At 36.5% G+C, this 12905-nt stretch overlaps 1 pseudogene; it reads right to left on the bottom strand.

Annotated features, from left to right (window-relative positions):
- Positions 1-12905, bottom strand: part of LOC115419949 (cadherin-22-like) — a 77040-nt pseudogene that overhangs the window by 42566 nt on the left and 21569 nt on the right.

Below are 12905 nucleotides of genomic sequence, written 5' to 3'. Positions count from 1 at the left end.
AAAAGTCTCCACCTAGATTTGACCAAGCAAACAAATGAGGTCCGTTCTTTGGATAAGTACTGCAGTGATTATCTTATTTGATGCAATATGTAGCTTTGCATTTCTTTAACAACCATCAGTTTGTTGAAGATTGGACTGACATGATTCTGTGTCTCAACCCTGAAGCATGGAAAAGGGGCATCTCTTTTCCATAACAACATGAAACATCCAGCAGGCTTAAAGATTGGACTGTGTTTCAGTGGAACAGGGTCATATGAGAGGAGAGGTAGATGAAGCAATTACCCATCATGCCTAGTGCCTACAGTACAAGCCTGTGATCTGGGGTTGGTTCAGTTGGTCAGGTCTCAGTTCAGTAACGTTATGTGTCCCAAAAATGACGGAAATAAAAGTTACGGTAGTTGCATAAGCACACTGAAACGATGCTACTTGTGAATGCACACCATAATAAAAGCTAAAGCCAGTCCAACCAAATATTAGAGTGGGTTGTTTTTTGACAAGACTGTGTACATTACATACAATCAATACCTGAGGCAGAAAAACCTGGTAATTTCAGGCAATCCTGGAACTGTTCTGCTCCCTCTTCAGTCTCCGATGCTATGTTGCAATTTAAAGCAGCATATGACTTTCATCTTTTTTTTTTTTTTTTCAAATTTGTAAAACCAGAGAAAATGTTGTTGCGAATTGCACTGTGGGAAGTGAAAGGGGTTCCTCACAGATTCAGCAAGAAAATGAGCCAGATCGCTACACCGCAAAATTATACAGTCCACCAGGGTTGTTTTAAAGAATGAGTACAGTCGGTGGATGGAGGTAAAGGCCACACGAAGAGACAGCGAAATTGCTGCTGCATGGAATTCCCATTCCCATAATGCACGTTGCGACAAAATTTCCGAAAAAGCCCAAGTGATGTTTTGGTTTGTTATGTAAACAAGCTGACTGTGTTTATGATGGAGTTATCTTCGAAGTTGTTCACTGTGGGGGAAGAGATTCAGATGCATAAGCATGGGAAGACTAATGGATTAGTGATAATTAGGCTATCACTCAGGTTTTACAAATATGAAAGAAAAAGTTGTGATGAAAGTCATACGCTGCTTTAAGAAATGAATATGAGAAAGTCGATCATCTCAACATTCATTCAGTCCAAAGAAAAATCTAATTACCTTTGGTTATCTTATTTCCACAGTGCAAAATATAGATGTGGAATTCATATAGTAAATGCATTTATGAAATGATATGATTTTATTTTATGGAGGACTTACCTGACCTGGCTTGGCATCTTCACAAATTTTGGCTTCGTACGGTGTGGCCAACTCAGGAGGATTGTCATTTACATCCAAAATACGGATACTCACTGTTGAATGGGAGGCCATGACATGGTTTTCTACAAGAAACATTGAAAGAAAACATATCATCAAAATCTGTCAAGATATTTTTATAAATGTAACTATGTTTGGCAGAGGCAAACTGTAAATGGGAAGGTTAGAATAAAATAAATCACAGTATCTCTGCGCATGTAAACTGGCATACAGGACAAGTGTGATTGAAATCTTGATGACATATGGTAAAATCCAATCTTAGCATTATTTTTTATTATGACATGCTGTCTACAGACCATAACTTTTTTGAGGTAAAGCCTTATGAGGAGATAAAGGGTGACATTTGCCACAGGAAAGCAGGGAGCTGGTTTGGCATTGTGACTTACTGCTGTAGGATTTCAATCTAATGCCTCCTCAGATTGCTCCCATTACCTGAATCACACTTTCCAGCACCGAGTGACAGGAAAATGGTACCTGCGATTCCATTTTTGTCTCCAGATCCTCACTATCTGATTATGATATTACATACATGGCAGTTTATAGCCAACGAACAACAGGCCCACACAGCCCACACAATGATAACGAGAAATAAATGCTTTTGAAAAATTGTGAATGTAGGCTGTAATTTTGGTTTTTTAGCCATTTTCCACTAGATAAATGAAGAGGAATAACACTAAGATGCACTCTCTAGACATTTGTCTTAATGGGCCAAACTGTAAACGTGGGAGTGGAGAAGATTATACAATTAGTACAATCAAAACCCACTTCAAATTAGCTCAACTTCTCCTTGAATCTTAATTCCCTTTCTTAATCGTATGATAATGTCTGATGGAGTTTTCATTTTACCCATAAAACACTATACAGCACAGAAGGGAGCCCGAGGCGAGGTGTGTGTCTGTGTATGGGGGAAGTGTGAAGTAAAGAGAGAAACAGAACACTATATCCCTGGTAAATGAGCGATTTGTTTGTTTCAAGTGGGGGTCTGAATATGTTGGTTAATTAGACTAAATAGCTTATGAATAAATCAGTGTGCACTATTATCAGGTCAAAGGATTTGAGTGTGATCCTTTAGGGGATGCAAGAACATATAGCCACTGACCCAACAATGGAAAAAAACATACATGGAGAAACCTTTGCAACAAAAACCTAAATGTATGTAAGTGTAATTAACCACACTTCAAAGCTTAAAATGAGTATGTTCATCATGCGGTAGCACTGTTCACATGGTACACAGTTGGCAAAGTTAGTAGTATTTCTTCTTCTTTTTTTTTTTTTTATTACTAACCCTTTATTGGGCAAGTAACTATTTTTGGTAATTTCTGCAAACATTAAATATGGGACCAATCTCATGGCTCTGTGCGGTCAAGATGCATGTTGGTTTTTATAACACTATACAGGGTGGGGAAGCAAAATGTACAATATTTTGAGGCAGGGATTGAAAGACAGTGTATGACCAATTAGTTTATTGAAAGTCATGAGAATTTAGATCTTCAAATCATATTTTACTGCATTTCTAACGGTCTTGTAGTCTACCTCAAGTTCAATTGCCATTTTTCTCATGGATTTGGTTGGATCCTTTAGGATTTTGGATTTCAGAGCTTTAATAAAAGCTTTGGTACATTTTTTGTTGCTTCCTCCACTTCCAGACTTTCTCGTAATAGTTTTGCTCATAGTCATTCTCTTCTTTACATTATAAACAGTCTTTATGGACACTCCAACTATTTTTGAAATCTCCTTTGGTGTGACGAGTGCATTCAGCAAATCACACACTCTTTGACGTTTGCTTTCCTGATTACTCATATGGGCAAAAGTTTCTGAAAAGGTATGGATACTAGTGTTAGGTATGATTATGACATCAATATATGTTTGGTTTCAAAACAATTGACGTAGTGCCTGCTGAGAAAAAAACAACTAAATGTTCATTGTAAATTTTGCTTCCCCACCCTGTACAGCGATTCAGAGAGATTTTATAGAAACGTTGTAGCTGTAGAGAGTGAATATGGGGGATTTTTGTCAGTTTATGACATTATAATAGTTGTTTTATTGCATGTGTTTACTTTTTAGCAAGTGGTGCTGGAAAAATTTTTGGCAAGAGGAGGTAGATGACGATGTCCAATAATGCACAAAGGTTGAAATTTTGAATTTCAGTGTATTTCAATAAGTGCCCTATAAAGGATTAATAGTGCTTATTATTATTAGAAACAACACAGTGCCATTAAATAAATAGTTGACATCAATTTACATATACAGTACTGTGCAAATGGCTTAATCCACCATTAGCTTTGTTGTTTCTGCAGGGTTGAAATATTAATTTATTTCTCATTCTCTTTTCTTTAAATAAAATGAGAAAATACAAGAAATAAGTGCACAGCCCTAAAAGACATACACAAAACTGAACTAAATGGGTTTTAAAGGTTAAATTGACTATTTAGTGTGACCCCTGTCCTCATGACAAGAAGCAGCACAAACAGTTAGAAACATCTGATGATGAGAATTGTTTGAACAGTTCTCATCATGTCTGAACAAAAGGATTAAAGACATGTTAAGTGCAAAGGGAAGTCGAACTAAATATGACCACTTGGATTTATAGCATCAACTTTTCTTTTGACGGTTGACTCCAAATTTTATTTTAACACAGAGACTGAGAAATGCATATGTGTGGTCACTACAACTTCATACTGTAATGATATAATGATATGATGGTTTGTGTCTGTCTATGGCCTGTCATTAACATCTTGTGTAGGATTTTGTCAACAAAGTGTCCAAAGTTTGTTCTTTCTTTCTTTCTTTGGGTTTTTACTTATATTTTGCTTAACTCTGGAAAGCCTGCAGTGTTTTTTGCCATTCATGAAAAATAACAGCTGCTCTTTTATGCACAATACACTTTGGGAAAGATGACATTTGTTTGTAGAAAGAAAGAAATGATCGGCCTGATCACAAGAGATTGTGCAAGGGGAAAAACCACATCATTGTTTTTCCTGTGGTTGCTGTCATGTTTGGAACTTCTGTTTGGTTTTATATGACCTTGCAGACTGGAAAGAGACCATTGCTGCTTTAAAACATTATGCAAAGTCAGTCTTATTATTCTGATGAATAAAGGGTGACAATTGTGACAGTAATTCCTGTATTTACAGCAATTTTTAGAGTTAATGTTTTATTAAAGGTACAGTGTGTAACTCCCCTACCCTAGGTGGCAGCAAACACCTGAATCAATGCAAAGATAGCACGATTTCTCTGTTCCGGGGTTGTGCTTATCTAACGGCTGGCACTTTGGGACAAAAAGCCTTGGCTGTATCTTTTGCAATTTTCATCATTTCCACAACCTACCAAAATGGCAAGCACCTCAACTTCTCTGTCTTCACTTCCATCAAGCGATGACTTAAGTGTAAAGAAATAAAAACTTTCCTGAATTGAACATGAAAAGATTTAAGATATCATTTGTCATGTGGAAGAACATGATTTTGGTTATTCTAGTTCTATCATTTTTAGCCTCGGCCCTCGCTGCAGGGTAGTGTCATCAGTTCATCGTCCATCTGTCCATCTGTATGTGCAAAAACTTTGGCATGGACCTGTGGTTCTCAACTGTAGGAGGGGGGGAGGGGGACAACACTCTCCCAGATAGTCAATGATAAGGTGAGGGGAGCTCACTTTCTCACAGCTTTATCGACACGTCCTCCACATATGGGACCATCGCGTTACTTGTAGAATTATGTATTGAGGTCCGGATTAAGGTCCGTGAGCATCAGGGGGTCAAGGGAGAAGCAGGACTCCAGCTGGGCTTTGAAGAAGACCCACGGCAGAGGAGGACAGAATCTCAGACTTACGGAGACTTTGGTGCGAAAGAGTGGAGGTTTGTAGAATAACGTCTTACTATTTTTTTGAAATTTTTCCACGTGTATGCCTGTGCAAGTAGACTTGTGGACTACATCACTCACTGTTTTGTGCGACTAATTTCTGTTGTGTATGCCTAAATAAAATTGTTACATATGATCTGCAATGCTGCTTAATTCCTGCAGCCTATATATGAAGTTAATATTTCTACCACCAGCTGCCAGTACAACCAATGGAGAAGCCCGCCCCATTCTGCTGGTGTCTGCTTAAATCAGGGGTGTCAAACTCATTTTAGTTCAGGGGCCATATTCAGCTAAATTTGATCTGAAGTGGGGCGGACCAGAAAAATAATAACATAATAACCTATAAATAATGACAACTCCAAATTTTTGTCTTTGTTTAAGTGTGAAAAAAACCCATTAAATTATGAAAAATACTTACTTTTCTAAACTATCCCAAAAAAAAAAAAAAAACCCTGAAAAAACTGAAATTTAAATTAAAAAAATGTAAGAAAATTTAGTGCAATGTTAACAATATTATTCCTCATCTTATCATTTCTACATGTGCATTATGGATCAGATCTACAAAGACCCTAAACACTGAGGAACAGGCAGAAAAACTGTTAAAATTGTGCTTAATTTTCTTTAGACATTTCAGGTTGTTCATATTTGTTCAGGTTATTCACATTTTATTGTTACAGGATAGTTTGTAAATGTAAATATTTTCATAATTTAATGTTATTTTTTGCACTAAAACGAAGGGAAAAAAATTAAGTTGTTGATTCTAGATTTTTTTGGCTTAATTAAATATTTTTTTACTTAACTGAACTTTTTTTTGCTTCATTGAAAATTGTTTTAACTAATTGAAGATTTTTTGCTTAATTCAAGGTTTTTTTTTATTTAATTGAAGATTTTTTTTTTTGGCTTAATTCAAGATTTTTTGCTAAATTTGAGATTTTTTTGGCTTAATTGAAGATTTTTTTACTTAATTGAATTTTTTTTGGCTTAATTCAAAATTTTTTTTTAACTTAATTGAAGATTTTTTTTGGCTCAATTCATGACTTTTTTTTTTACTTAATTGAATATTTTTTTGCTTAATTCAAGATTTTTTGCTAAATTTGAGATTTTTTGGCTTAATATAAGATTTTTTTTTACTTGATTGAAGTTTTTTTTGGCTTAATTCAAGATTTTTTTTTAAACTTAATTGAAGATTTTTTTTGGCTCACTTCATGACTTTTTTTTTACTTAATTGAAGATTTTTTTTTGGCGTAACTCAAGATTTTTTGCTAAATTTGAGATTTTTTTGGCTTAATTGAAGACTTTTTTTTACTTAATTGAAGATTTTTTGGCTTCAATAAAGATTTTTTTTATTTAATTGAAGTTTTTTTTTGGCTTAATTCATTTTTTTTTTTTACTTAATTGAAGTTTTTTTTTGGTGTAATTCAAGATTTTTTGCTAAATTTGAGATTTTTTTGGCTTAATTGAATATTTTTTTTTACTTAATTGAAGATTTTTTTTTTGGCTTCATTAAAGATTTTTTTTACTTAATTGAAGTTTTTTTTGGCTTAATTCAAGATTGTTTCCTTAACTCAAGCTAACTTTTTTTTTTTTTTTTGCTTAATTCAGTTCAAAAGTGTGGAATTTTTGCTCTTTGTAAATTCATCCCAGGGGCCAGACTGGAACCTTTGGCGGGCCGCATTTGGCCCCCTGACAGCATGTTTGACACACCTGACTTAAATTATTGTCCTCTGTTAGCTCATGTAGGGAAAAAAAATGGCATCGATAATGGTGGTGCCCAGCAAGCAGTACCAGCGCTATGTATATTTAAACAGGTTTTTCTAGGTTAAATGTAAAAAAAAAGTAGTTTTTTGACTGATTCAGCACTATTTTATTCAATTATAATCAACAGTTAGATCGGAAAGAACACTATAAAAAATCTTACACACTCTACCTTTAAGAATATATTAGCTCAAAGAGTGGCATGCTTACAAGTGTGTTTTTCATCTAAATGATACATCTCTAGATACTTATCAGTGTGTGTGTGTGTGTGTTAATTGTTAAGTCCACAAAGCTTTCTCTTTGCTGCCAAAAGTTTGATATTTTCCCTCCCTGAACTTGTCTCAAAATTGTGTAAACCAAAACTTAAGGCTCTAAAAGTACAAAAGAAATCCTCATTTGGAGGCATTATGCCCATGATCCTCTTCAGTTGGGGAATCAAGCCAGACGACAGATATGTCACAAAACTGGTTTACAAGTGGGCTATTATGCAGAAAAATGACAAGCCAAGTTCACCAAAGACAGCAAAGTAAACCAATAATCACCAGTCGCTGGCAGAGAAATTCTCAGCGTCTCTCCACTCTCTCACCGCCACAGTCCTGCCCAGCAGTGACACAGCAGCTAATGAGAACGCTGGTGTCAACTAATAGCATAATCCTCACATCAATGCAGGATTTTAATTGACTGCTTTTTGCCAGAGCGGGTACATAAATACGCAGAGAGCCCCACCGGTGCTGGATATCTATTTCTTTTCTTCTGTCTTCACATTATGCCACTATCCCTGCTGTGCCAAAATGAAAACCAGCAATCATCAGATGTTAAACATTTTACATTTCAATTCCCAGAACTGAAAACAGATGAAACAATGTGAGAATGTCCCATCCCAACACACCAAAAACTCCATCCATGGGGAAAAGAGTTATCCATTCAGACAGGTTCATTCATGTGGACCACGAGGCTCTGTTCTAAATCTGTCTTCAGATTGTGAAGAAGAATAAAAGGATTTCAACAGATTATTGGCATGCTCTGCATCTGTGCAGCACTCACCAGCTGTTACAAATCTTTCAGAATGACTCTAGTAGATCTCGCAGGCACTGAATTATAGTGACAGAACTTCAGGGGAAACAGATAAAACATGTGAGAACGTACGCTCGTGTCTTTGCATGCATGAGCCTTCCTGCATGTGTGTGGGTGTGTGTCACAAGTGTCATGGTGCTTGTGACCAAATGTTTCATCTTCTTTGCTGGAGGAAACAGTTTGGTTTAAAATGTCACTTTTGTCAGGGAGGGAAAATGTACTGAACAGTGTCTGCTTCTGGTCTTTTTACCGTGCCACAGGCCTGTTCATAGAGCCACAGTATTACAGTCATCTTTCTTGAGTTGCATAAGTCGAATATTAAATATTACAGAGACTTACTCATGTCCAGCTTTTTGAGCTGAATATAAGTTTAAATATGACAGGTGTCGACATTACTTGAGTAAACAAAACTGAATTACTGAGATGATTCAGAAAAATAAAATGTTAATGAGAATTGTTATGAGGAAATAAATACTTTACTATCTGACAGTTACTTTTTTGAGTGGTATTTAGACACAAATACGGATTCAAGTGTGAATTTATTCCATTATCCATGGATATGATCCAAAAGAAAAAAAGGGAGGAGGAGGAAATAATGACCGTGCTAAGATTCAAATATGCAGCGGCAGCCGCACATTTCCATTACAATAATCAGCAAATTCTCTGCACTATTATGGAGATACTGTAGGTTTAGCAACATCCGTCTAGAATCAAGACATTCATCCAAATGCATAGGTTTTCCACCCATTTTAAAGGCAGAAAAACTTCCCATTAAAATGAATGGAAAACACCCACGCGCAAGCATGCACTGAATGTAAACAACTGTTTTGTTATAATACCAAATCAATACCTGAAGACACAATAAGACTTTCCATCGAAATACCAGCCAAGAACAAGCGTGGTTTCAATTATGCTAAGGTGATACCAGTACTGTATGTGTTACCAGAGACAGTTAAGGAATACGGACAAATCACGTATGCAGCTGTTTAAACATATGCAGAGTATTTTTAACATTAATAGAAAAGTAGAAAATAGATTAATAGGAATAGACAATAGATGGTGCATGTTGCAGTAATATCACTATTACAAAATATCATATACGTTAGTGCTTTCAATGAAAAAAAAAAAACAAAAACAAAAGCTTGGATATTTCCACCATCTTTGTAAGAACATTTTAACGTCCTTTGTTTATTTGTAAATAATGAATCTACATTGGCAGGCCTCATTAAATCATAGTGTCACTGCCAACACACCTCTGCTGGTGACTGAAAACTGTGAAGGGACTCATCGTCCAATCATTGTCAGTCTTTTTTGGTCTTGGCAGAGTGAAGATGTCCAAGAAAAGGAAGCATTCAAGCATGCTCACATGAAGATTATTTACATCCCTTCAGAATCTCCTCCTGTTTGTTATTTTCCATTTCTTTGCCAACTGAACACCAACATGACTGATTTCCAACTGAGGTATTCTCGACTATTGTTTTACAGCTTCAAAAACGGTTTAATAAATGATTAAATATTATATAAATATTAAAAATCTGTTTATTTTCTTTGGCAAGTCCCTGGTGCTCTGATTTAATTCAGTGAGTCCTTAAAAGAAGTTTGGGAGATATTAAAAGCAGTACTTCACCTAATCTTATACTTTATTTGTACTGTATATATCTATACATGTACAATTTGTTACTCTTCTGAAAAAAATAGTAGGTCTATATTGGTTCATCTACGTTATCCTGAGCTAATATAAACCTTTCTGACAGACACGATGTATCCCTGCTAGTGGTGTATGCATCATATTTCCACTTTTCAACAAAATTCACAAATAGACCCATAATTATACACCAAAACAAAAACTTGTCTGGCGTCATAGATGTCCGTTAGTGTTAATCACCTTCAAGAGTTGAATCTAAAAGTATTAAAGCGACTCTTTGGCTTTAATTGTGAGAATTCTCCATGAGCCGTTTCTCCTGTACGTGACCGCTGTTTGACAAATTAATTATGTCAACCTACGAAAACAACTGTTTGAGTATTCAGGATCTCCTCCTCCTCCACATCCACCCTGACAGTAAGGGCAATGTGAGTGATTATATAACAGGACAACCTAACAGAACACATCATCCGGGTCACAACCTCTGGTCCATGATTACACATTATTATGTCTCCCCACACTTGCTGATAGATGCACTCTGCCTCACAGTGGCATTTACTACATCCTTCCAAAGCTTTTTGGTCTTCCTATAGAGCTTGCATAATTGGTAAAAAATAACACCCCCCCCCCATTTTGTACTTTGTTACCCAATTTCATCTCATTTTGACTTCCACTTTAATACCAACGCCTATCATACTCTGCAAATAGAACTTGTGTTTTTTCGCTGTGCACTTTAGATCCATTTTTCTTTTGCATTTTGCAGCTTTGATTGAAAAGAGACACTTATCTCCCCTCACAATGTTGCAACAAGTGTGTGATTCATTTGGAGTTTGAGAGAATAATGTTCACACGCAATAAAAATCAAACAGTGAGCATTTGTTTGCCAGACAGCAAGTGAGAAAAGTTATGGTGTAGAAAATGTCTCTTCTCTGCAACACTGCAAGAGATAAAGACTTTCCAACTACTTCGGTATCTTTTTGCCCTCAGGGTGATGCTCTTTTTTTCCACCTACCTGTCTGGGTAAAAAAAGCAGTTTTGCAAGGTGATATCATACTTGCTATCAGTTCTCTAAAATTATGTGTCACTCTAACTTACCCCGATATGTTTCTATGGAGAAGACTGTCAGAAAGTATGAGTACCCTGGCTAGTGACAGTCCTGTTAAATGCTCATTCTGTACTCAGGAGGTTCTATGTTCTGTGAAAGGAAGACAAGTACTCTATGGATGAGAGCCTGTTTCCTCTAACAGTGACACCGTGTTCAGGAAGAGATGCTACATTTAATTGGATAAATTTGAAGACGTGCTACGTGTGCATGTGTGTATAATTGTATTTGACTTGTGGGGTATCAGAACAGTACAGTCTGCTCGTACTCGCACTAAAACTGATTTGGTTAGCACACAGAAGCATGTGATATAAATGGCACTGAGTGTGCTTTTTGCAGTTTTATATCCTGGGTTAATCTTAGGGGGCACGCACCAAGCGCTGTCAGAAAGCTGTTGTCATTTGCCCAATACTGATATGGTAGAAATACAATAAAGGTCAGGTGAGGTGCAAGGTCAGTAATGGGCTGGGGGGATAATTAAGGATTCCGCCACCAAACTCAAGTTTAACAATGTCCTTTGACAAGCTGACCTTGTGGCTGTCTAGCCTTAATGAGGAGACGGACCCAAAAAAGAAGCATGAAATCATAATGGAAAAAATGAAGTACTTTGTTAAGAAAGTCTAGTTAGCCGCATCACAAGTATTCGCTTCCCACCACCTCCCCCCTATTCCCATTCCTCATGGCCTTTTCTTCTTTATGTCTCTCTATTTTAGTCTTTCTCCCTCCTGTGTATGTGTGTGTTTGCAGCTCTCAGGCCTCCAACACATGATAAAGAAACATTCTGGATGGTGAATTCTGATGGCGTTGACCACTGACTCTGTCTGTCCGGATGTTTCCTTGGAAAGCAATGTGAGAGGCTTTATCTATCAAGTGCAGGCATGTGTTTATGTCTGATATTGGAAGGGGTAGGGCTGCTTGAAATGTTCAATTAACATTAAAATGTGCCTATGACATAATGCCAAGCACAAAGAGGCAGAGCACAAAAGCACCCAAATTGCTCCGGGAATTACAGCTTGGGAAAAAAAAAAAAAAGATGCAGAAAGTCTAATTTTGTCTTAATGTTGACTTGGGTGTGAGACTGCCTACTATTCAGTTTAGGCAGTATTGATTATTGTAGTAATCACAGTCTGAGGCTATATGAGACAAATAAATATGAGGGGCGTTTTAAATGTTCATTGTTTTCTTCTTTTTCTTCTGTTCAAGGGTTGAAACCAGTTATATGCAGAACACAATCTCCTGTGCTTTCACCGCAATCCCAATATCACTTCATCTATATAAGACTGAAAAAGTATAGAACACCAGACCTCCTCCTTTCTCCAGTTTACTTCTAATGGCATAGTAATAACTTCTTGGCTTCTCCAAGTTATTGCATTCTTTATTTTCTCTACTATGACAAAGGGACCCACCAAGTGACATGAAATAATGTAAAATTATCCTTCCCCATTTTCCGTTATGTGTTTTCCAGCTCTAAGACAAAGCGATAAAAATGGTTGCTATTTATCCCTTGGTAACACAAAGATGACGCTGATGGTTCGCACTGAGGTTTAAGATGTCCTGGATGGCATGTGACTCTGACCCATAAAACCTCAATATGTGAAACAAATGTAAACTACAGCAAGAAAGTCAAATAAACTTCAAATATATGAACCCTGTCCTTTTAAATGCACTTTTATTACACGCAGATGCCTTACCTCTCCCCTTGTCTTTCTCAATGTTAAAAGCCATGGCACTTTGAAGACTGAAAATGTGTCAAAAGCTTTGGTTGCTAATGATCACAGACAGTGTGAGGTTGTCTGCCATCCCTTATCAGCCCTAGTGGGAGTTGCAAACTTGAGATGACCAGTTCGGCTTGGCATATCAGGCAAACCCTGGAGACGAAGTAAACTGAGCAAATTTAACTCTCTTATTTTAAACTGAGTTCAAGTGTTTAAAGAAAAAGAGACTAACCTTACATTTTAGTATGCATTGATCTCTAAGCTTTGTGTTGTGTTTTATTCTGCCACTGAAAAGTAGAAAGATACTTGGCTGCAAGATGTGTTGTAATTGCAAATGACTGCATGGATGCATATTAAATGACAAAAAATTAAACTGTCTTCATTTACAACCCAGTATGAAAAATCAGTGAAGAAAGCAGCAATATTAAATTTTAATTAGACTTTCATTGT

Source organism: Sphaeramia orbicularis, chromosome 5 (assembly GCF_902148855.1).
Source record: "Sphaeramia orbicularis chromosome 5, fSphaOr1.1, whole genome shotgun sequence".
Classification (NCBI taxonomy): Eukaryota; Metazoa; Chordata; class Actinopteri; order Kurtiformes; family Apogonidae; genus Sphaeramia; species Sphaeramia orbicularis.
The sequence above is the reverse complement of the archived record's forward strand: the minus strand, read 5'-3'. Positions and strand labels throughout refer to the sequence as shown.